The 25,476-nt window shown below is 42.5% G+C and overlaps 1 pseudogene; it reads right to left on the reverse strand.

Moving 5' to 3' along the window:
- Positions 1-1,021: 1,021 nt before the first annotated feature.
- On the reverse strand, positions 1,022-24,832 carry LOC142832400 (large ribosomal subunit protein eL8 pseudogene; annotated as a pseudogene).
- Between the last annotated feature and the right edge of the window lie 644 nt (positions 24,833-25,476).

Raw genomic sequence — 25,476 nt, forward strand, 5'->3', positions numbered from 1 at the left:
ATCATCTATCTAGCTACCTACTTACCTATCTACCTACATACCTATCTACCTACCTACATACCTACAGACCTATCTATTATTGCGTATATACTGGTTCTGTCTCTCTGGAGAGCGATGATCAATCAGTGATGACCACAGGGACTGATGACTGCCAAGTAGGTCACGAGGACTTAGTATTAATCCTTCCCACTTAGCGGGAAATAGAAGGCCTCCTTCTTCTATGCTCAGCTTATCAGACATGAAACACATGTGTGACAGCTTGCTGCCTTCACAAGATGAACATGGAAACAACATACCCAGAAGCCATTGTGGGGAAATGAGATGATACTGGTAAACACAAAATGAGCGTGACACTATTATACACTTAGATCTTTTCTATAAAGAACCAACCAGTAAAAAATTTCAGATTCTGTGGGTCATTCTGTCTCGCTGTGAATTCTCAATTTCATCATCACAAGTTCAAAAGCAGCTACAATAATGTGTTAATTGGTGAACATGGCTACATTCAAACCAAACGTAATTTGGGAACAGCAAAAACAGAATTTCTAATAATGTTCCTGGGCCCTTTTATGATTTTCCTTTTGATTTTTTATAATATGTGAATTTTTAAAAAAAATATTTCTCCAGAGAAATATTAGCTATTTCTCAAGTCCCCCACATATGGGCTTTCCTGTCTTCAATCACTCGCAGCTCTTCAATGCTTTATTCTGTGAATTCTCCTTATTTGACTATAGTCAATTGGAGTTCTAGGGTTGTTTTCTTTCATTTCTAAATGAAAGAGTACCAGCCACATCCTACAAACTTAGTGCTTAGTAGTGAAGACAATAAAAACTAATGCTTGCTAAGAAAAAAGTATTTGATTACAATGTAGGCCACAAACTGTAGTAAATCTGGGACTGACTATTTAATCTAGCACCTACATGAAGCATTCATTTAAAAATTATCAAAACACTGAGTAATAAGTTTCTATCTTTTTTAAGTTTTATAATTATATTTATGTACAGAAAACTCAGCAGTACATTTAATCCAATTTAGTGGCGAGTTCTTTGGCCTTTGCCTTTTCCAGCTTGGCAATTCGAGCCACAGATTTAGGACCCAGGACGTTGCCTCCCCAGTGGCGGCAGATCTCATCATATCTGTCGTTGTAATTGGTCCTAATAGCTTCAACCAGCTTGGCCAGAGCACCCTTGTCTTCCGAGTTAACCTGTGTGAAGGCAACAGTGGTGCACGTCTTCCTATGGACCAGCCGCCCCAGCCTGGCCTTTCCCTTGATGATGCAGTAGGGGACCCCCATCTTGCGACAGAGAGCAGGCAGGAAGACCACCAGCTCAATGGGGTCTACGTCGTGGGCAATCACCACCAGCTGAGCCTTCTTGTTCTCTACCAAAGTGGTGACTGTATCGACGCCCGCTCAAAGGACAGGTGGTCTCTTAGTCGGGACATCCCCTTTGCCGGCAGCTTTCTTCTCAGCACGGGCCAGCAGCCTCTGCTTCTTTTCCTGCTTGGTCTCTGGCCTGTACTTGTGGGCAAGTTTAAGCAACTGGGTAGCTGTTTGCCGGTCCAGGGCCTGGGTGAACTGGTTAATGGCTGGAGGAACTTTGAGCCGCTTATAGAGGATGGCCCTCTGCCGCTGCAGCCTAATGTAGCGGGGCCATTTGACGAAGCGCGTGAGATCTCTCTTGGGCTGGATGTCCTGCCCAATGCTGAAGTTCTTAGGCCTCTTCTCAAACAAAGGATTCACCACCTTCTTCGCCTCCTGCTTCTTCACGACGGCGGGGGCCGGAGCCACCTTCTTCCCCGCAAGATGCCCAAGGGAAAGAAGGCCAATAAGTTTCTATCTTACAAAAAAGTTAATACAAAGAATTTACATGTAAATATATATTTCTGTTGTCCCTCCAGGTTAATCATACAAGATTAAAATATTTTAGATTTGGGTTGGGGCAGGACTCACTGGGTAAAGTGTTGGCTACAGAGACATGAAGACCTGAGTTTAGATCCCCGGTGACCACAAAAGTTTGGGATGTGGTGGCATGTACCTGTAACCCTAGTGCTGCAAGTGGAAGAACAGCTAAGAAAGGTAGATGCTCGAGACTTGCAGCATCCTGGTTCAGTAAGAGACTTTATCTCAGAAATGAGACGGAGGATTGAGAAATCCACCTGAGAGTCAATCTCTGACATCCACATATACCTTCTGTGTGCAAGAGCACCTGTACACACTCATGCATGCAACATACACACACTAAAAGGAAATAAATATATTCAATTTTATTGGTGAATTTCTTGTCATTCTCATGGCTTTAATTTATTACCAAGAAAGAATGTGATGTGGGAGTGTTATATATCAATCTGTTGATTTCATTGGTTAAGCAATAAAGAAACTGCTTGGCCCTGATAGGTTAAAACATAGGTGGGAGGAGTAAACAGAACAGAATGCTGGGAGGAAGAGGAAGTGAGCTCAGAGACGCCAAGCTCCCCTCTCCCAGGCAGACACACGTGATGAAGCAAGCCGCCAGGTCAGACATGCTGAATCTTTCCCGGTAAGACCGGTGCTACACAGTTTATTAGAGATGGGTTGATCGGGATATCAGAATTAGCCAGTAAACCAGTGTTTAAATGAATACAATTTGTGTGTTGTTATTTTGGGGCATAAGCTAGCAAGGCGGCCAGGGTGCTGGGGACGCAGCCCCACCACTCTTATTACAACAAGAATGTACTGTTGAAATTATTTTAAATAATGCTTTCATTCATTCATTCACTGAAAGTTCAAGTTCTGGGTCAACTTTCCACTTACTTTCTTCCATCTTCATCATTCTTTGTTGTTGTTGTTTTAGCATTCTTAATTCTTTGACAACTTCACAAACATGCAATGCCTTTTGACTGCCCTCATCCTCATTTCTCTTCCTCTGAACCCCCTTTTTATTCCTAATAACATTTCCTCCTACATCATGGTTTATTCATTTATTTATTTTATTCCTTAACATTTTAATACATGTAGATAATTCATGCATGCAGTCACACACAAGGTGAGATACAGACAGACACAAACACATTCTCTTTCCCATTGCTGTCTCTTACCTCATCACCTGCATAAGACCTTATTCTCCACAACTCCCACCTTAATTTCATATTTGTTTTCTGAATTTAAGTAACTTTTTGCATGAGTATGGGTTAGAAGCTATTTATTTTATCTTGGGCAACTTATCAATGGCAACGCCACCAAAGATATACAACTTTCTCTTCCCAAAATGCCATAATCACCATAGTTCCTCGCCTATGGGTGGAAACCTCATGATCTCCTCCTCCGTCCATGATGGAATGCTGACCTGTTGGCCAGCTCCATCTTGTGCAAGTCTAGTGTCAGTAAGCATAGTTGCTGTGAGTTCATGAGTGCCATAGCCACGCCATGCCCAGAAGAGAACAGATAGTGTTCCATAACACTCCCCTCTTCCTCTTCCTTTTACATTCTTTCTCTTCCTTCTTTCCTGAGCCTTGGAAGAGGGGACTTACGTGTCCTATTTAGCTCTTCAGTGTTCATGGAGGCTGCTTGTTTGTTCTTGGCTGCCCTGATTCAAAATAGCCACTCAGAAACTATATTATTTAAATCATTGCTTGGCCAATCACTCAAGCATATTACTGGCTAGCTCTTATATCTTTGGTTGACCCAACTTTATTATTTTATATTTTATTACAAGGTTCATGGCCTACTGGCAAGGTTCTAACTGACAGCTTGTGTCTTTGTCCTCTGGCTGTTCCATGGCTTCTTTTGACTCCGCCTTCTTTCTCCCAGCATTCAGTTTAGTTTTCACCACCTCACTCTATTCTGTCCTATCACAGGCCAAAGAAGTTTCTTTATTCATTAACCAATAAAAGCAACACATAGACAGAAGGACTTCCCACACAATTATGTGCTTCTTTCTTGAGATTTACTTATAAACACAGTGCTGCTGAAAATAGAGGACATAACTCCTTAAAGCCTGACTAGCCACTTCAGACTGTACCCCCTCCCCTGGGCCCATAGCCTCTGCAGCTGTACTGAAGGCCAGAGTGGTCCTAGGGACCCCAAGGAAGACACTGTCCACCACTCACTAAACTACATGGTATTAGCATAAAAAGGGACAAGTGGATCTATGATATCATATAGAAGACCTCACAAATCCCCACATCTACTGACACCAGATATTTGACAAAGAAGCCAAAATTATGCAATGGAGAAAAGAAAGTATCTTCAGCAAATGGTGCTGGTATAAAACTGGATATCAGCATATAGAAGTGTGCAAATCAATCCCTATCTATCACCCTGCACAGAACTCAAGTCCAGATGGATCAAAGACCTCAACATAAGTCCCGATACACTGAACCTGAGAGAAGAGAAAGTCGGAAATAATCTCGAATGCATTGGCACAGGAGACAACTTTCTGAACACAACAACAATAGGATAGGCAGGAAGATCAACAATTATCAAACAGGAACCTCATGAAATTGAAAAGATTCTGTAAGGCAAAGGACACTATCAATAGGACAAAACAGCAATCTAGAGATTGGGAAAAGTCCTTTACCAACCCCACATCTGACAGAGGGTTGATTTCCAAAATATATAAAGACTCAAGAAGCTAGATATTAACAAATCAAATAATTCAACTAAACATGGTTTACATAGATTCAAACAGAATTCCCAACAGAAGAATCTCAAATGGCTAAAAGACATTTAAGGAGCATCCTTAGTCCTCAGGGAGATGCAAATCAAAACAACCCTGAGATTCCTAAAAGACATCTGTTAGAATGGCTAAGATCAAAAACACAAGGGTCAGCCCAAGTTGGAGAGGATGTGGAGCAAGGGACGCACTCCTCCGTGGCTTTACTTGTAGTAGCCAGAACCTGGAAACAGCCTAGATGTTCCTCAACCGAGGAATGGATAAAGAAAATGTGGTACATTTACACAATTGAGTATTACTCTGCTGTTAAAAATGAGGACACCAGGAAATTTGAAGACAAATTGATGGAACTAGAGAAAAAATCATCCTGAGTTAGGTAACCCAGACTGAGAAAGACAAAATGGTATGTAGTCACTCCTAAGTGGATATCAGCTGTAATAAGAAGATAACCGTGCTACTATCCACAACCCTAGAGATCAGAGGTAACAAGGAGGGTTTGTAGGGGGACACCCAGGTCACTCTTGAGTGGATTGTGGGTGGGTAGGGATGGGAACATGAGTGATTAGGTTGGGGGGTAGGATAAAGAAGGAGAGTACTGAAAGAGACTACTAGAAAAGGGGGGGGCATCTTGGGGTCAGGTAAAAACCTTGCACAAGGGAATCTTTCAGAATCTACAAGGAAGACCCCAGCTTAGACTCCTAGCAATAGTGGGAGTTAGCCATCTCCTGTGACTGGATTGGTGCCTAACCCACTTGTCATCAGATAGGCATCATCCAGCAACTGATGGAAACAGATGCAGACCCACGACCAAACATTAAGTGGCATTTGAATATTCTGCAGAAGGGAAGGACAAAGGATTATTGGAGCCAGAAGAATAAGGACAACACAAAAAAACTCACATAATCAACTAACTTTGGCTCACAGGGAATCACAGAGACTGAACTGACATCTAGGAAGCCTGCCTGGAACTGACCTAGGCACTCTGTATATATGTTACAGTTGTGTTGCTTGATTGTCTTGAGGAAGCCCTAACAGTGGGAACAGAAGACAGGGGCTGTCTCTGACTCTTATACTGGCTTTTGGGACCCTAATCCTCATATTGGCTTGCTTTGCCCAATTCTAATACATGGGGAGGTTGTTAGTTTTACTGTAACTTGATATGCCATGTTTTATTGTACCTGTGGAAGACTTGCCCTTTCCTAAACAAAAACAAAAGAGGAGTAGATTGGGAGGTAGGAACAAAAAGTAGTTGGGGGGACTAGAAGGAGAGAAAGGGGGAGAAACTGCAGCAAGAACATTAAATAAATAAATTTAAAAATATTTGAGGGCATGAATAAGGTGACCTTGAAATGAGGCACATTAATCTCTGAAAAGATAGGACAGGCACATGTCTAGTAAAAAGACATGATCAAATTTGCCTTTAAAAACTGATAGTAAATTATTCTCATATGATAATTGAAATATTGATAATTTGATAACTGAAAATTATCATTAATCATGATACCACTTAATTAGTTTTTACAAATAAATATTTCTGATCTGTAACTTGTAAAAAATAAATTACTGTTGAGAAGGCAGGCTTGTTTCCAGTTCCTCTGTTTTTTTCTGTCTAACACAAGTCTGGATGGTCACTAAATTCGGCAGCATGTGTTTCCAAATCATGCCTGTTCATATCATAGTCTTCGAAAATCTTCATAAATTCCTTATAGATTAAGCAAAATGTCTATTTGCCTTGACAAAAATATAGGCCTCTGCTATTTTACACTGAACAATCGTCTTAATACAGATTTCTTTGAGGGCTGTTGTAGAAACCATGTATGAATTAAAATAATGATGAGGAGAAGAAGGAAGAAAAAAAGGAGAAGGAGGAGAGGAGGAGGGAGAGGAGGAGGGAGAGGAGGAGGGAGAGGAGGAGGAGGGAGAGGAGGAGGAGGAGGAAGAAGAGAAGGAGAAGGAGGAGAGGAGGAGGGAGAGGAGGAGGGAGAGGAGGAGGAGGGAGAGGAGGAGGAGGAGGAGGAAGAAGAGAAGGAGAAGGAGGAGAGGAGGAGGGAGAGGAGGAGGGAGAGGAGGAGGGAGAGGAGGAGGAGGGAGAGGAGGAGGAGGAGGAAGAAGAGAAGGAGAAGGAGAAGGAGAAGGAGAAGGAGAAGAAGAAGAAGAAGAAGAAGAAGAAGAAGAAGAAGAAGAAGAAGAAGAAGAAGAAGAAGAAGAAGAAGAAGAAGAAGAAGAAGAAGAAGAAGAAGAAACCTATACTTTTACTATGAAAATGAATTGATGGGGAAATAGCACATTTCATCTGCCAATACAATGCAAGGTGAATAGTTGACTGGAACGCATAAAAATGCACAAGGAATGGGCAAGAATACTCACATCTTCTAAATAGCCCTGAGTGCCTATTGTTTGTGGTGGTCATTTTGACTACTGTTAATCACTGTTTGACTTCTCAAGTCACTCAGAGCACATGTCTGATGGTGTCAGCTTGGCTTTTGGCACTTGGCAGATAACGTAGTAGAAGCTCTACCCCACAGTAACACAAATACTCTGCACATGATACAGATAGCAAGAACATTCAGACATTTATTTTGTATGACATTGCAATACAACATGGTCATCCATACAGCTAGGCTAGAGAGTCACACAGGCAAAAACTTTTCAAAATCATAAAAGTAGCCAGACAGTGGTGGCACACGCCTTTAATCCCAGGACTTAGAAGGCAGAGACAAGCGGATCTCTGTGAGTTCAGTGTGAGTTCAAGACCAGTCTGGTCTACAAAGCAAGTTGTTGCAGGACAGCTAGAACTGTTATACACAGAAATTCTGTCTTGAGAAAAAATATATCTTGCTCTAAGTAAGAATTTTCAGCTGGGCTGTGTTCACAGCTATCCTGGACTCCATGAGACCTATAGGTATGGGTTTGCCACCAGTAACTTCTATCTCCTGTGAACTGTGTCTCAGGCTTTATAGACTTCCAGAAGCTCACTCCTACAACATTTGCCTTCCTGTTCATTTTTCCTGAGGAATTCCACTCAACACAGATCCACCTTTTGTCTTCTTCCAGCGACCTAGACAGATCTGCCTATTCCACCTTCCCCTCTTGGCTATTATAGAATTTTAAAACCCCAGTGTATGCATTGGTCTAAACCACTCAAAACTGCTGGCACATGACCTACCTCACACAGGTAACAGCCCCATGGGCTGCAGCAGACTCACTAAAGCCATGCACTAATCCTGAGGCCCTGCTGAACCAACCCCTTTAAAATTTCTTATAAACTCGGGCTTTTGGACCGAGTGGATGAGAATCAACCAGCACCATCTTCAAGCTCCATTTTCTTTATAATGCCTGTGCTTCCTCTATTGTCTTCCGGTCCCTGACACTCATAGGGATGTCAGCCAGGTTAAAGTTCTCATGAGTCATCAAGGACTGGGTTCTTTAAATGTGCAGAATTCTGTGAGTCAACCAATTTCTTCCCTTGCTCCCATCCTTCACCCATCCTCCTGTAAGGATGCTGAATAAACACATTTGTCCCCTAAGCAAGACTTGATTGGAATTGTGTTCTTGCATCACAACCTGTAGGTAGTTCAACTAATTGGAAAATCCCTGCTTCTCAGCAGCTGTTACTGCTTGTATAAGTGTGGAAGGGGCCTTGATCGTCTTTTAACTCTTAGTAGTTTTCTGAGTCTTCGAAGTTTTGTTTACATTTTGGTCCCGTGTATTGCTGAGGGATCTCTGTGATGTCGTGTTGGACTGGAAGTAAGGTCACCATTCAGCATGCATATAGGCCAGCTTCTAAGCAGGGTGGAAAGGCCTTGTCTTCCTGGGAGATCACAGGCAGATGCCAAGGTTTGTACATGTTTGTGTGTGTGCACATGCGCACAGACACAGGGGAATGTGGCAGCTGGACAATGTCTATAAAGTAAACTGTTGTTCTAGGAGTAAGCTCTAGGTCTAAGTTGCAGATAGTTTTACATGTTCTCAAGTCTTTTCCATATTCCCAGGCCTTCCTAAGCTTATCAGCAAAAAGAAAAATTCACAATGTCACCATAATATTTCACTAGCCTTAAGTGTGTGTGTGTTCTCATGCAAGCGTGTGCATGTGTGAGTGTATCCGTGTGGTGACCAAAATAGTAATCAAGTAAGCGTTTTCCTCTCTGATTCCTAGAAAGAAAAAATAAAAGTGTTTCATGCATGAGTTACAAATTCACACTTATATTCAGAATGCTTTGGGGTTTTTTATTGTTATACATAATTATGTTTTGATTATTTGTTCTCTCTCTGTTGTCTTGACCTTTATAGTTTTTCCCTTTATTTAAAAATTACCTTTCATTATTTTTAAAGCAAGGGTATGTGGGTGAGCTCATGAGTCCTGGGGTCAGCAAAGGCCAGAAGAGGATGGACAGAGTCCCTGGAGCTGGAGCTGCCGGGGATGTGTGAGCGCTCTGGCTTAGTGGATGGAACTGAACTAAAGTCTCTGCAAGAGACTGTATGCCGTTAACTACTGAGCCGTGGCTCTAGCTCCATCTTTTGGAGTTTTTCATATATGGAATTTACTCCTTATTCTTTCATGGATGTTCTTGTACGTCTGTGTGTAACTGGCATCTAAACCTAGGGCCTTACACATGTCACACACACCGAGTATGTGCCTGCCCATGAATTATATTGTCTGCCCTTTTTGTGCTTTTTTGTGTTAGTTGGATGACACATGGGCTTTTGTTTTATTGGATTTTGTTTTGTTTTTTTGGTGCTAATATTTACTTGAATCTTTGTAAAATTTCATTTTTAGGTCTAGTTAACTAGAAATATTGGCGGTGCTATTAGGTTAGTGATTAATATTATATTTATGGACCTTTGTACTCAATTAAATTTTAATTCTGCTATCTCTGTAATTTCATTTACACTAATACTAAAAAAGGAGTGAGTTTGTTAGAATGTTTTCAAGAAACAAGTTGCGTGATTTCATCCATGCATAGTTTCTCTATAATTCTGGAAAAGTCTGAAAAAGTGTGTCTATCCAGCATACCCCAGTTTTAGTCTACTGGCTAGCATTGCATTTTTAATGTTGAATAAGATGTAGGCAAAAGAGTCACTCTTCTACTTGACTGAGATTTTTTTGCTAACAAAGTATAGCCATGCAGAAAAACAACAGGCATTCACCACCATCTCTAAGCTGTCTCCCTCTGATACCAACTGCTATTAGATCTAACCCCAAAAAATACTTCAAGGCCTGAAATGCCTTGAAGTGACTGGCATGCTCTTTTTTAGTGTTTGGTAATAATAAATACTGTTTAGATGAGTGTGTGTCCATCATAATCCCATCCCTAGCCCAGGTTTGGCATACTATGATGTAGACAAGACAGGTAAGTATAGCACCACCAGAGTTGGCATGCTTTGAATCCTATTAGCTCTCTAATCAGCTGCCTAAGTAAATCCTGCCTCACCCTGGACTCATGACCTATCCCGTTGGTACTTGGTCCTCCTCCCTCGATGCAGCAGCAAGAGGGCAGGAGCAGAAGAGCAGGAAGCAGTTAAGCGTGTGTTTACTCTATGACTCATTGAGTTGACTCCTGAGTATTTATCCAAGAGAAATAACAACATGTGTCCACACAAAGGCTTGTATGTGCATGTTCGGGGCAACTTTGTTGATAGTGAGAATAACCCCGAACTGGAAACCAGCCAATGTCCCGCACTGGTGAATGGGTGAATGGGTGGTTTAGCCATCCAGTAGAGTACTACATGACAATAGAAAAACAATAAACTACTAGTAAAGGCAACAACATAGATGGATCTCAATTCATACACAAAATATGGCATGGTACATGGTGCTTTCTTGAACACCTATGTCTTTGTAACTGTAGAAAATACAAACTAATTCATGACAGAACGTAAATCAGAAGTTGTGTGGGGCCAAAGCCTGGGGAACTCTTTAAAGGAGCATGGAAAAAAACCATTGTAGGGATGACAATGCCTCGCATGAACCCTGACCGTGGTGACTATTTCACAGGCATCCAGAAGGTCATCTGCACAGAACTATTCACACTTAATAGATGTGCCTGTGTGTGAATGGTGCCCCAGGGCTGGGCTACAGCTCCATAGGACTATGCTTTCCTAGTGAGTGTAAGATACTGATCCCTTTGGGAGGTGGTGGTGCACACCTTTAATCCCAGCACTAGGGAGTCAGAGGCAGGCGGATCTCTGTGAATTTGAAGTTAGCCTGGTCTATAAATCAAGTTCCAGGGCAACCAGAGCTGTAACTCAGAGAAATCCCTGTCTGGAAAAGCTAAAAATAAAAATAAAATTTAAAAAAAGGTATTGATCCCCAACTTGCTAAATAAGTAAAAGGAATAAACTCTACCTTAAGTTGATGGCTGGTAAATCCATGAACAAAAAGTAACAGTGAACTCTAGAGAAATGCAAATGAAACACACGCACAAATCACTTAATACCCGAATTTTATTAGCATGTGCTTTGATTGTTTTCTTCTCCTTTTCTGGTGCTGAGGACAAACCAGGGCCTCTCAGGCTAAGCACGAATTCTACCCCAAAGCCTCTCTGTCTAAATTTTAAAAGTGCAGACCTTTGGATTTTCTTCTTCTCTCACACAAAACATCCCAATCACAGTTTCAAAGTGCAGATCATAAAGACAATAGAAATATAATTATTTTAAACCAGAAACAAAGCAATCAGGTGTTACCTGCAAGTACATGGAACTGATGCTAAGTACTGCTAATTTAACTTTATTTGGAAATATTCTTTGTATCTCTTGCTAGATAACTAGGGAAACAGTCATATATATAAACTATTTCAAGTGAGAAAAAGAGTGAGACATCCTGGAGCCCTGGTGGGAACTGAGCCCCTGAATACAGTACGCATGTGTGAAGTATGGAGGAAAGCCTGGAGGTGCGGAGCCTGGCCTGGAAGAACCACAGGAAGGTGGCAAGCCATTTGGAAATAGCTAGAAAACTAGGCAGCCTAAGTTGAGTGGCACTTATTGCTGTACACATTTTACATTCCTTTTTTTTCTGGGACCAAATGAGTGTAATTATTTAAATTTTAAAGTTAATTCAGTAAAAGTAAGTGGGTACAGCCAAGTGGAAGTTAAGGCCTTTGCAAAGGGAACATGGCCTTCACTGGAGGCCAAACAGCAGCCTCTTTTCTTTCTCCCCCTTCCTGCTCCTTCAGGCTTTGCTTGCTGCTCTGAGGTTTCCTATGAAGCCATGCCTTTTACTTCCTCCCACAGTCAGGAAGAAACACTGCCCCTCCAGCCTTCCAGAGGTGCTGCCTATTAAGTTCCTAGACTGAGAATCTCAATCTCTGTCGGTCTGTGAAGAGTATGGGAAAAGGAAGGTGGAATGAGAAGAGAGATTTCTGAATGTAAAAATATATGTGATCCAATCAATATACATGCAATCTCTATAATATAAAGTGTGTGTATGTGTGTGTGTATATGTGTGTATGTGTGTGTGTGTGGAGAGAGAGAGAGACAGAGACAGAGAGACAGAGAGACAGAGAGACAGAGAGGAGAATATTTTGAAGCCATCAATACTTTCCAAATGTTTCTACAAATTCAGCAAAATTCCAGCAGGATCCCATTCCAACCCCTACCTCAATCCTCCCGTGAGGCATCTGATAAGGAAACAGCAGCATTCCATTGCCTGGAGTCCACTGATCTATCTGCAGCTTTCAGAGCAAACCAGTTCTTCCACTTGCCTTCAGGGCCGAGACCCCTGGCAGCTGAGGTTGAAGCTTGCTTCTTCCTCTTCAATTCCCAACTTTTCCTAGGGTCGTAGGGCCCAAGGCTAGGCTCTCCTCTGGCCCTTCATACTCTCTCCTAGCTCATTTCAGATCTTACTCAGCCTCCGGACCTTAAATTCCAACTAGCAATCTATGAGTCCAATTCTTATCTGTGTCTCTTCCCCCAGGCCCACAATCCCATATCTACCTAATTACTCCATATCTCCAAGTGGAAGTCTAAAGCTGCCTCAAGCTGGCAAGCCCAAATTGAGTCTTACCTCTTCCAATGCTCTCCTGGCTCCATTTTTGTCATCTCGGTGAGGAGTATCATTACCCAGCTACTGATCAAAATAACCTTGAGATCCAGAAAGAGGGCCCAGGAAAAATAATGGCATTTGCTGCCATGCCTGAGAATCCGAGTTTGACCTCAGCGACCCAGACTGTAGAAGACAGAACCCATAGGTCCACTTCATGTAAGGCAGAACTAGGGAAAGATCACCCCCCTTTCACTTCTCTCTAACCCCAACCCAGGTGAGGAACAAGCTAATGTCTCTTCTTCAGAGTTTCATGAGTGGCTGGTACGGGGAGTAACTGTGGGCATTCACGGCTTGAGGGATCGTCGCAGAAGCATAGTTGTGATGATAGGAACTGCCAGGGTAGTACCTTCTGTGTATTAGCTGCTGAAGGAGCCAAATGTGTGACTCACTCCTGTAATTTCAGCCTGGACATGGTGTGTGATCGTGTCTTAAAGACCAACAACCCCCAAATGACAAGAGTAAGACCAGCTATAAAGATGCTGGAACCTCCTGAGATGCTTTCCAACTAATCATCACTCCTAGTAGTTCCCCAGGCCCGGGATCAGGCCACACCTCCGCATAAGAATCCTAGAGGCCAGAGGGCAAAAGCTCTCAAAGCAGGCAGCAGTTGAAGTCCCCACCAGGAAACCTAATCCACTGCCTTTCTGGCAGCTAGCTGCTGGCTCGCCATCCTCTATCCAAGGCAGCCTGCGGTACTGTGGAAGAGCCAGTACTAACGGGCCCTGGCCTTTGGAGCTGTTGTTGTAGCATTTTACAAAATATAGATGTGGTCACTAAGTCTCCAAGGCTAGGTAACATAAAAATACCACTGTTTCCCCATCTTAGAGCTCACCATATAAGAACCACCAGGACCCATGAGGGTTTTCTTCTCCTCCGTGGTATCTGGAAGATGTTCACCTCTTCTGGAAGATGTGGGTACTCTTCAGTGTAATACAGGCTGACCAAAGAACCATCTGTTCTGACAGACTGTGGGGCTGGAGCATCCAGGTTACCATGTGGTACTTCCAGGGAGGCTTCCAGAGACCATGACACAAAGCCCAGGCCTTCCCCTACACACTGCTCTGAGAATGGCTTCCATTTGGTGACTGGAAAGAACACTGATGTGTCTGTCATCCCTGCACGTAAGAGCCATGTCCTCAGAAATGCTAAGGATATCAAATATCCTGTGTGGCAACCCCAACAGCAGCCAGGAGACACCAGCCAAGGACTAGGTGAGAACCAGTCAAGGACCTCAGGCTCCCTCCTGGATAGAAGGCCACCCTCATTCTGCTCACCTCCAAATGAGAGCAGAAAACTCTTTATGAAGAGGGAACCTATACAGCAGTGAAAGAAACTGACGACCTTCCTGACCTCCCCTGGGTGGCATGTGCTGGGCAAAACACAACAGGAAATCTTAGTACTATTTTTTAAAAAAGCAAATTTCACAAACACCTCCAAATCTCAGAAAGTGAAAGGAAAAATCTCCAATACTACTTCTGGCCATCCCACTAAAATGAAAGAATACTCTCAGCCCTCTCTCACTAGCTCTGATTTGCATCCTTCATTCAAAAGTAGATGTAAAAGAAACCAAATGTTTCTTAAGAAAGAGGTCGGACTGGAGAGCCATTAAAACAATGCCTACAAACTCTCAAATCTCGCTAGGAAAATCACAAAGGATCAGTCCGTCAGCCAGGCCAAAGCAGAACTAGTTGGTTCATTAAGCCCTACATCCCAAAGCACAGGGGCTTAGCAAACTAGACCAGCTTTCTTGCCAAGAACCTCAGGTAAAGCCCTCTCAAATGAAAACTCGCATTTGTCTGGGCCAAATGCTAGAGGGTAGCAGACCCTTAGGGCTTTGCTGGATATCTGCCTGTAGTCTTTGCCTAATCTTCATCTCCGTGAGCAATCTTTCCCCACTTTCCAGCTAGACCGTAGCCTCATGAGTGAATATTCACCTCCACACCCGCTATGATGCCCAGCCTCAGTGGGGTTCCAAAAGCAGAATCAGAGGTGGCCCCTGTCGCCACTCCGCGGAAAGGGAAGTAGGATTCAAAGCCACATATAAGGAAAAGTAACTGAGGAGCTATTGTGCCAAGGCACTGGCTGTGCAAGGCTCCCTAGCCAGCACCAAATGTGTTAGTTTCTAGTGCACACAACAAGATCCCTATTAGCATGTCCATCTGCAGTAGGCGTGAACGTGGACCCTGGATGCCAGCCCACGTTTGGACTGCTGTTGACCTGGTTTCCCCCCTGCAGCTGCTACAACCCATAGCAGTGCTGGGGAGGGGGTGGGTGGTGGGAGGGTGTACATATATGTACTGCTGTGTGTGTGTGTGTGTGTGTGTGTGTGTGTGTGTGTGTGTGTGTGTGTGTGTGTGTGTAGGCCAGTGGTCAACTTTGGGTGCCTCCCTCTGTTGATCTCTATATTTTGGGCTGTTGGCCTTTGTCAACGAACCTGAGATTGGTTATTTGGGCTAGGCTGACTTGTCAGCAAGCCCCAGGGAGCCACCGTTCTTATACCATCACCCACATCAGCTTTGGGGTGAAGGACAAACTCCTCTGCACTCCGTTTTTTGTGGGTGCTAGAGACCCAAATTCCAGTTCTCATGCTTGTAACAGCCAGTGCTTTAATCAATGAGCCATCTCCCTAGCCCAAGAGCAATTCTGGTGAAGGAACAGTGTGATTTTCAAAGTCCGTTATTAGAACTCTCCGAGAGAAGTTTCTACTAAGTTGTGCCAATGGGAGGCCAAAAGTTGTTCTTTGGGGAAGCATAGTGATTAATTTTGCTTCCATTGCTGAGACCATGAAGACGAAGAAAAAGGGAGACCTCACGACTAGACTCCACAGCGAGGTTCCCTTCTAGCTGTGCGTATAAAATCGTTAGAGGTTCTTACTACTGTCAAGCTCAATGACAGAGTTAAACCCTGAAGACCCACATGGTGGAAGAAGAGACCCACATCCCACAGACTGTCCTCTGGCCTCTTCATGCACACAGAGGCATATGTGCCTATATATCCATCATACACGTAAGAATGGGGAAGGAGAATAAATGAATGTACTCAACAATAAAATGACAAGAACAGCTAGCGTTGGTTCTCTAAGGACAGATTTCAGGATATGCCCATCATCATTCACTTCAAGCACGGTGAGTCTCAAATGCAATTTATTAGAACTTTGGACTTTACTAAAATAGCCAGCATCCCCCAAATGCTCCCATATTTAATTTTATTAATTGAACAGCAGTCTCATGTCCTTCCTCTCTTCCTGGAGCCCTCGTTTGCTGTTGCCTACATTGCCCATAGTGAGATGTCCTTCTGGGAGGGTCTGCTTGACTTCATGCCAACTTTACTCAGGTCTTGAAGCTTAGCTGCAAGCCACGGTGGAGTGCCTATTAGGATACGGCTAAAGAAACACCTTTGAATATTTGTGATATATGATGATTTAATTATTTTAACCATTGCAAATCTGTCTCATGTGGTGTAACAAAGATCATATAGTAAAGAACTCCTTCTTCTAGACAGAAACTCAGGGCACTTTGCAAACTGACAGTGTTGTAGTTTTGTTATTGTTTTCCACAACCATATAAAAACAACTGTAAGAATTTCTGCAGATCTTTTACTTTTTTTTTTTTTGGTTAAAAAAATTACAACCAACTGCAGAGATATATAGCTTATTTGATTTGTGATTTAGATTTCTCTGGGCTTGTTTATTTTGTTCTATCAGATTCTTACCTTGGCGATTTTTCACCATCTAAAATGCCATTTTGTAACTCACTTCCAGAAATCACCTAGCAAAAGTGATTCTTTGACAAAAATGTCTATATTGTTTGTGGACAAAACAGCAGAACAAATCCCAAACTCACAACATCTTCAGTTTTTGAAGTGCCCTCAATTCCTGCCTAGAATGTGCACGAAGGAGCTCTTTGCTATGTGAGTTTTAACGCGAGATAAGACAGACTTACAATGATTTAAATAATTAAATCATACCTACTACTAAAATACTAGAAAGCATCCACTAGCTGTATTATAATAAGCACTCCATTGTTCCCCCAAAGACCCGTGTGTACAAAGTTCAGTCCCCAAGCCTGCTGGGAGGTGGTTAAGATCATTAGGAAGTAAGTTCAGTGAGAGAAAGCCAGGTCACTGGGGTTATTCCCCTGAAGGAGATACTAGGTCTTAGTGTACTTTCTTCTCTCCCTTTGCTTTCCAGATGCTGCGAGGTTAAAAAGCTCTCCACACACCTTCCGCTGTTAAATGCTATAACACCAGAAGCCCAAAGCAACAGGGCCATGTGACCATGGAGTGAAACTTTCCAAACTATTAGCCAATGTAAGATATTCTTCTGTATAAGTTGATTGTGTTAGGCATTTGTCACAGTAATAAACCTGATTAACATACTTATTCAGGTTGGAAGTGGTAACTAAAGACTATTACTTCGCTATCTGGGAGGTAAAAAGATGATCACAGGCTCAAAGTCACTCTCAGCTACATAGCACCTTCAAGGCCTGACTACATTAGACATTGCCACAGACAAACAAATAGGCACATACATTCATTCTACCGTTTATGGCAGTTCATAGACAGTGGGAGCAAACAAAAGTAGTTAATTTGTAGGGCAAGCAAGGCTATTTCATCCGGTCTTCTCCTGGGTAGGATGTCTTACTTCCGCTTCCTCCAAAGCCAGCTCATGATCAGGCATGAACCCATAGGCAGTCCTTTATTCTTTTTCACAGACTACACCAGCACCCTCCCAGTAAATTCAAGGTGTTTTTGAAAACTTCGTAGCTGGAAGACTTTTCATCATAGGAAGATTAGGCAAGATTAGAAACTGTAATAAACCTTTGGGCTTTTGTTTTCCTCCACATTTGAAATGATCCAGTATAATGAGACATCCCACATGAGCTCCAACACAGCACGTTAAGAGCCATGAGCCAAATTATAGGAAGAAACATACATGTGAACACACATGCAAGCAAAGAGAAAGAAACCAAAGGAGGAGAATTAGAGATGGACATATATGCCTGTTTGCTTTCAGTAGCACCGCTTAACTAGACAGTGCAGCTATCATTAGACATGCAGACCCTGTGGACAAAACTGTTGGCATTCAACTGGTAGCAATCTCGTGTGAAAGCAATTGTGCTTGGCAAATGACTTCCAATTTTCAGAAAAAAAATACAAGATCCATGTTTAAAAAAATCAGTTTCTTTAATTTTTTAAATTCAACAGATAGAAACTGAGAGAGGACACTACGTCACATATCTATCCAGAACTCAACTGATAGGCAGCTCATTTTGTCCTCTAGGCAAGAGTCTGTAAGCAATGCTACCCCTGAAATAAGGATGAACGTCTCCCACAAAGGCTCGGAAATGCTGCTGTAAAATCTTTACTAAGGGGAAAGCATTGTGCAGGGCTCAGAAAATTCCTACACCCCTAACAAAGAAAGTAACACATCAGCAATGCCAAATGCCAGCAGGCAGAAATATCATCAATCACGTTTGATTTAATAAAGTTTGTTTTCAGAAGACATCGTCTATGTAGGCCAGACTCTCCAAAACTTACCACACAGATCAGGCTTGTGTTAAACCTAATTCTTCTGCCTAAACATCTTGCAACCTGAAATTATAAGCAGGCCCCACCATACATGCTCTAAGGCCCTTAAGAGCAATTGTAGATTCATAGAAAACTGTGCAAAGAATGGAGTGAGTTGGCGTCAGTTGCACAGCCCGATCCAGTCCTGAACTTGCCCCTAGTGGCATGTCCTTTACAATCAATGAATCTGCATGTGGAAGACACACTTTCCACGTCTTATTTTGTTTTACTCTTCGTATTGTACATTTTGCAGATACAGCTATAAAAATGAATAATACCCACCACTGGGGCACCTCATAGGATCATCTTGTTCACCTCAAAAACCCTGGTGCTTCACATATTCATTATTTTCTTCTCATTTTAACTGTTAGCCACTGGACAATTTACTGTCCTGGTGCCTGTGCATTTTCCTGAACAAAATAGAACTGCGATCACAAACTATATAATTTTTGCAGAATGGCTAGTTTTTATGTAAAATACACATTTACATGTAAATCTATGCAAATTCCACCACATGTTTTCAAGGTTTATCATCTCATTCCTTTTAAGCATATAGTGGCGTTTCATTGTCTGCCTGAATCAAGGTTAATCTATTTACTAATTTATAGGAGGAAACCTTGATTGTTTCAGGATTGGCCTATTATAAAACAATCTGTCAGGAGCATATATTTGCATGTGGGTGTAAGTTTTCAGATGATTTGGATAAATATCAAGGATAGCAATTGTTAGGTCACGTGGTTAGAGTGTGCCTAGATTTGTAAACATTATTAAATGTTTACAAAGCTTTCTTCTGCGGAGGCTGTTGCATCTTACATTCCCACACTCAGTGAAAGAGAATTTCTCTTTTTCCACATTTTCACATTAGTGTGGACCATGCTTTAGACTTTGACCATTTTAACAGGTGTGTAAGGGCTCTTGCTGTTTTAGTTTATAATTTCCTAATGACGTATGATGTTGTGTATTTTGAATGTCATTTGTAATATCTGTATACTGATATTTTCCTTCATGGGGTATCTTCCAAGGACTTTTGCTGAATTTTCAGTCATATTGTTTAGTCATTGCTAGTTCTCAATTTTTTACTTTATTATCACTGTTATTATATATATACTTGCATGCTAACAACTGGAGGGGCACCACATTGTACTCATAGAGGTTAAAGTACAATCTCTTGCAGTTCTCTCCTTATGTATTCTGGGACCTTCTTAGATCATCATGCTTCAGGTTCCAACACTCCGAGCCCTCTCAGCATCCTGCTAATGTTGTCTTCTAAGAGTTTAGACAGCAGTTCTTCACCGAGGGTATCTTAGGCAAATGCATTCTCTTAGATTGCGGCTTCCTTCTCTTGCTCTCAACAGTGTTTTTCTTATAGCAAAAGTTTTTAACTTCAATCAACCCCAATTTATCAATTCATTACTTCACTGGCAGTTTTAGTAGTGTATCTAAAAACCACCTCATGCTTAAGGTCATCTAAATTTCTTCTGTATCATTTTTCAGGAGAGTTGTGGTTTTATGTTCAGATCTATGGTTCATACTGAATTAAATTTTGTGGAGACAATAATGTGTCTGCATTTTTCATTCACATTTTTTTTTACTTGTAAATATCTCACTCTTCCGAAGTCTGTGAGAAAGACTATTGTGTCACCCCACTGAATAACTTTTGCTTGGTCTAAAATGTTGTTTGTACTAACTGAATCTGCACCTGGGACTTTCCATTTGGTTACACTACTTTATTGGTTTATTAACCTATGGTTTTCTAGGGTCGCTTGGTCCTTGCCTTTGATGCGGTAGTTTGATATACTGCAGTTTCAAGTCAGGCAGCTTCTGCGCTGTAGCTTGTCTTGTCCCTCAATACACTGCTCAGTGGTGGCTATTCTGGGTCTTGAGCATCCTCATCTAAATTTGTCAGTCACATTGCTATCCATGCAGTGACTTAGTGAGGTCATGGTGGTGTCCTTTTGATCTGGGGACACAGCTCGGGTTATCATCCTAACAGCAATGATCTTCCAAGAAAAGCAGGGCATTTTCTCCATTTATCTATCTCTTCTCTGATATTGCTCATCAAAATTTATAGTTTTTCTTATGAATAGAGTTTGCACACATTTTGTCGGAACCATACGGAGCATTTTGTTTTCATGGGAGTGCTGCTATCGATAGGAATGACATTTCACTTTACATTCCACTTGTTCCTTGCTGGTTTGTAGGCAATAAATGGGCATCTCTCTGCTAACCTCAGGCCCTGTTACAAGCTTGCTGTAACTGTCTGTTAGCTACAGATCTGTTCATTTGTTTGCTTGTCAGTTTTTTAAGGGGATTCAAATGAGCAAGTTTTCTACATAGAAACTACATTACCTCAGAACAAAGTCAATTTTCTTTCTTCACATCAATATATGTTTTATTTATCACTAAGTCATTGAATAAATTAGGACTTACAATCAAAGGTTGACATCAGTGATGAAATACATCTTTGCCTTCTGTCTGCTCCTTGAAGGCATATTTTGAGTTCTTGGTCTGATGTAGGTGGGTCTTCTGTCTATGTCTTACTTTCATTGATCAAATAAAGAGACTGCCTTGGCCTTTGATAGGACAGCAGCTTAGATAGATGGAGTAGACAGAACAGAATTCTGGGAGGAAGAAAGCAGAGTCAGGCAGACGCCATGCTTTTCCTACCCAAGATGGACAGTGGTTAGAATCTTCCCGGTAAGCCACCACTTCGTGGTGGTACACAGATTGTTAGAAATGGGTTAATCAAGATGTGAGAGTTAGCCAGTAAGAGGCTAGAGCTAATGGGCCAGGCAGTGTTTAAATGAATACAGTTTCTGTGCAATTATTCTGGGGCTAAGCTAGCTGTTCAGGACCCCTGCGGGACAAAAAGCAGGCTTGCTTACCTCTTCACTGCACCTGGTCATTAAGCATGAAGCCAATCGTGGGATTTTTGTAGATAGTCTCTATCAAGTTGAGGGAATCCTCTTTTGCTCTTCATTTGCTGAGAATTTTTATCGAAAATGGATGTAGGACTTTTGCCTGTATCTGGTGAGGCCACATTGTTTTCCTTTTTAGCCTCCCCATGTCTCTACCCCTGCCCTTCCTTGCTATACCTTCAGCCTCAAGCATCCCCATGTCACTTGCAGAACCAGCCTTTTCTACTGTCACACAGCTGCTCCCTCACAGTTCATGGATCCCTTTCCAGCTTTCTGCCCTCCCCTGTCTCTTTCTCTTAAACACGCATGTGTAAGGTATTTTTCTGTTGCTCTGATGAAATACTCTGACCAAAGTGAGTAAAGGAAAAATGAGCTTATTTTGATGCACAGCACGAGGTACTTCCCATCACGTCAGGGAAGTCATGGAGACAAGACCTTAAGGCACCAATCAGGAGTTCAGCTCACTTTCTCCTTTCTATGCCCTCAGGGACCCCAACCCAAGGAATGAGTCTGCCCTCAGTGACCAGATTGCCCTACTCCCTTCAGCTGGTCAAGATAAGTCCCAACAGCCATGCCCAGAGGCTAACCAAATGGCGATAATCCTGCACCTGCTCCTCAGCGGCTCCTCTCCAAGGAGATTCCAGATTCTGTCAGGGTGACAATAGCAGCCATCATAGTCAGGATCTACACCTGCGAAGGAGCACATGGTGTTTGCCTTCCTAAGCCTGCATCACCTCAATTAATGCACCTTCCAGATCCATCCATTTTCTTGAAATTTTCACAGTTTCCTTTTTCTTAAGACAATAAAATCCCACTGGGCTCATACACCACACTTTCAGGGGCTGTGTGTTAACTTATGGAGACTGAAGGCAATTCCATTTCTTTACTGTTGTGAAAGAGAAGCAACAAGCACGGATGTACTGGGATCTCTGTGTAGGTTGTAGAATCTTCGGGTTTAGGCCCACCAGTGTTATAGCTGGACCATAGAGTGAATGTAATTTTAGAATTTTAAGAAACTTTTGTACTGATGTCTACAGTTTCTACACCAGTTCGCATGCTATGTCATGTCTAGACTTTATTCAGAATTTTTTTCTTGGCCAAAGAGAAATTTTGGTTGCATTTGTTCTAAAAACTTGTGGAGATATGATGAAATAGAATCTGGGATCCTGACGCCATTATTCAGTTCAGGTTTAGAAGAAGTGGTAAAGAACATACTTGGATAACAGTTTGCACATAATAGCAATTGCACTTCGGGACTTGGAGAGTTCTTTATCGTCTCTGAGCCACTGTGTCATCTTGACATTGAAAGAGAAAAACAAAACTGTAACATAAGGGTCATCAGATATGCTGACATTTCATTCGAGTTCTTCAGAGTCTGAACGGCTGTTGCCATTTTTGGATGATGTGGTAACAGAGAGGACGTCACCTGGGTAATGGCTTGGATTACTCTCAGAGACTTTGGGCAAAGCTCTGGCTGTGCAAGGCTCCTCTGTTCTTTCCAAATGGCATTTCTGCCAGTCCACCCAGACCACCTTTAATTAACATAAGCATCAATAATTCCAGGACTTGCCAACCAATAAAAAGTCATCATAATGTTACTCTTCATAATTACAGCTCAGATGTTTCCAGGGTGCGTGTATGTGTCCTAAGGGGGCACTCTGGAAGAGTCCACACTGTATGTAAATGTCCTAAAGGGAAACTCTATGTTAGAAGCTCTCCTAGTTTTATGCTCTGTAACTTTAAAGGGCACTGCCCCCTTCTTGATGGTCTCAAGGAAGCTTTTGTTCCTAGGGGCTGGATGGTAATCAGGTCACACTGTGGACATTCTAACCAGCAGCTTTATGAAGGTTGCTGCTTCATGGAGCTAACATGGAGAGAATCCTGAAGTCTTTGGAGACAATCCTCCTTTAGGGATGCATGGGAGAAATTTCTACAATTTCTTAAAAGTCTGTTTCAGCTACTGTTTCTGTTTTATTACCTGCACATTATGACTTGTGCAACTAATTATATTTCTTGATAGAAAATATGATTTCAAGCCAGATTTGTGGCCCTCTATAAGTGAAGAAATAGATTCTTTTAAAATCTGTCTGCAATTTTTTTTTAAATTCATTCCTGTCTTTATCCTGTGCTCCACTGTTTCTTGTTTGCTTTCCTCTCATTTCCCCCATTAATTGCATTGCTTTACAAACTGACCCAAGTTATTGGAACATGTAGCAGAAAACAAACACATGAGTTTCTCCCCCACCCCACCCCCAGTGTGTGTCCCTGGGAGGAAGGGATAAAATGTTTGGCAAGAGTAAAAGGCTTCTGAGTTGCGATGACCAAAATTTAATCCAAAAACTCAAAACACACAGTGACTGTAAGGTGTTTCTGGCAATGTTCCTCCAGGGTGCACCACGACACTTCACCGCGGTCTTGCTTCTATACCCACTTCATGCTCCCCTTGCTCTGTGCATGGCTGTTACAGCACAGGGCACCAAGAAGTGCTACCTCAAAACTCAGTTCAGATGCAAAGCTACTGGGAAGGAAGGATGGCAGCAGTTTTACTTCACAGCTGTCTGCTCTCGTAGACGAATAATATTATAACACAGAAAACAAAAACTTTCAATATTCTTTCACCATCATTCCTTAGCATATGAGCTTCAAATCAATGTATTTGGGCTGTACTGTATTTGAATGTTTGATTTTTTAAAACCAATGTCTTGAATTTTATTTAAAAGATGTTAGATGAATTTAAGCTTGGGATGTGGATGGACTTTCCAAAATGGCCCTAAATATACTTTTTTCCATTTTATGCACTGAGGATGTTAACCAAAATATTAAATTAACTCTGAGCAAGGTTGCAGATGCTCAATGTCCTGCAGCATCGAGTATTCATTCAAGATCTAGTTTTTGTGTAATAATAAACAACTCCATCTCATTTGCATGCAAATTTGCTTTCACTTTTAACAAGTGCTAGAGTTATATGCATGTCAAAGAATTATCTTAACGTTACATTATGATTTACTATTAGTAGACATTTAGTTTGCACGCCTATTTTCTATAAATCCCTACCCAAGGGCACATTAAAAACTATGAAAAAACGGTTGCCAGTGGGAAAAGTTTAAGATGTCCTGCTCTGCTTCACAATGAGGGTTTCAGGGTCTGAAGAGGGGCCTTGCACAGCCTGGGTGAAATGGACCCATTCAGCATGCCAGCTGCAAAACTTGGGCAGCAGCCCTTTCTTTGCTGGGTGGGAAAGAAGGTTGGGAGTGCGTCCCTTCTAGCTGCACACACACACACACACACACACACACACACACACACACACACACACAAAGATGGCCTGAAGTTACTGGTTAGCAGTGACTGCTTTTAATAGGAGGCCTAAAAGAGCCTAAATTAGGGAACCAAGGGATTTTGCGAAGAACAGAGGGACTCTGGCTGCTAAATAAGAAGAGGGGACATTTCTCCGATAGAGAAGAAGCAGGGAATATTAGTGGGTCTTTGCTGAAAGAATTTAGTTGACAGTCCTGCAGTTCAGGGAAGCATCATTTCAACTGGCCAAATTCTAGGAGAACTTATACCTGACAGTTTGCCTGCTGGTATCCAGCATGGCGAGCTCGAGTCCCTGCTAACTGCTCTAAAGATGCGAAAACTGTTGTTGGTGTCATGCCTTCGCCTTTGCGAAGGAATTCGCCTCCTCTTGTACACTGCTTTGCTTTCCAAGGACTCCTGACTGATTCCTGGTGTCCAAAACTCCATGTTTTCGTTCCTCAACACGCGTGCATTCCCTCAGCAAACATTTGCCCTCCTCCATGCTGGGAGTTGGCCGCCCTCCTTTCAGAGGATGTGGAGGGTTCTTGACGGGATCTGAAGGACACTTCTGAGTGCCACTTCAGACATCTGGAAGCCCGGTCTCAGCCTGCCTGGTTGGGAACTCTGCTGCCAAGCCAGCCTGACCCGGCTAAGATCCCGCTCTCCGGGAGGACTTATGGGGAAATGAGGGGGGTAGTGTCTCCCTCTGTGTCAGTTTCCAACCTGGGCTCCAGGGTTCAGTCAGCTTGTACCCGAGGTGGCTCAGTAAATTGGAAGAAAGAAAGAAAGGAAGGAAGGAAAAAGGTGGGACAGACGGAGGGAGGGAGGGGAGCCTAACACAGTTTTGGCTGAACTGCCTAGATTCTGAACCGCAGCGGGAAGGAGTCCCCACACAAAAATTAACCCCAAAGGCCCCCAGCTGCCCTGCTACCCGCAGCCTGGACTCGTCCCAGAGCCCGGTCGGGTGGCGGCCAAGGCTATCCACCACCACCTTCCGGTC

The sequence above is a fragment of the Microtus pennsylvanicus genome, chromosome 12 (assembly GCF_037038515.1).
Source record: "Microtus pennsylvanicus isolate mMicPen1 chromosome 12, mMicPen1.hap1, whole genome shotgun sequence".
In the NCBI taxonomy this organism is placed as follows: Eukaryota; Metazoa; Chordata; class Mammalia; order Rodentia; family Cricetidae; genus Microtus; species Microtus pennsylvanicus.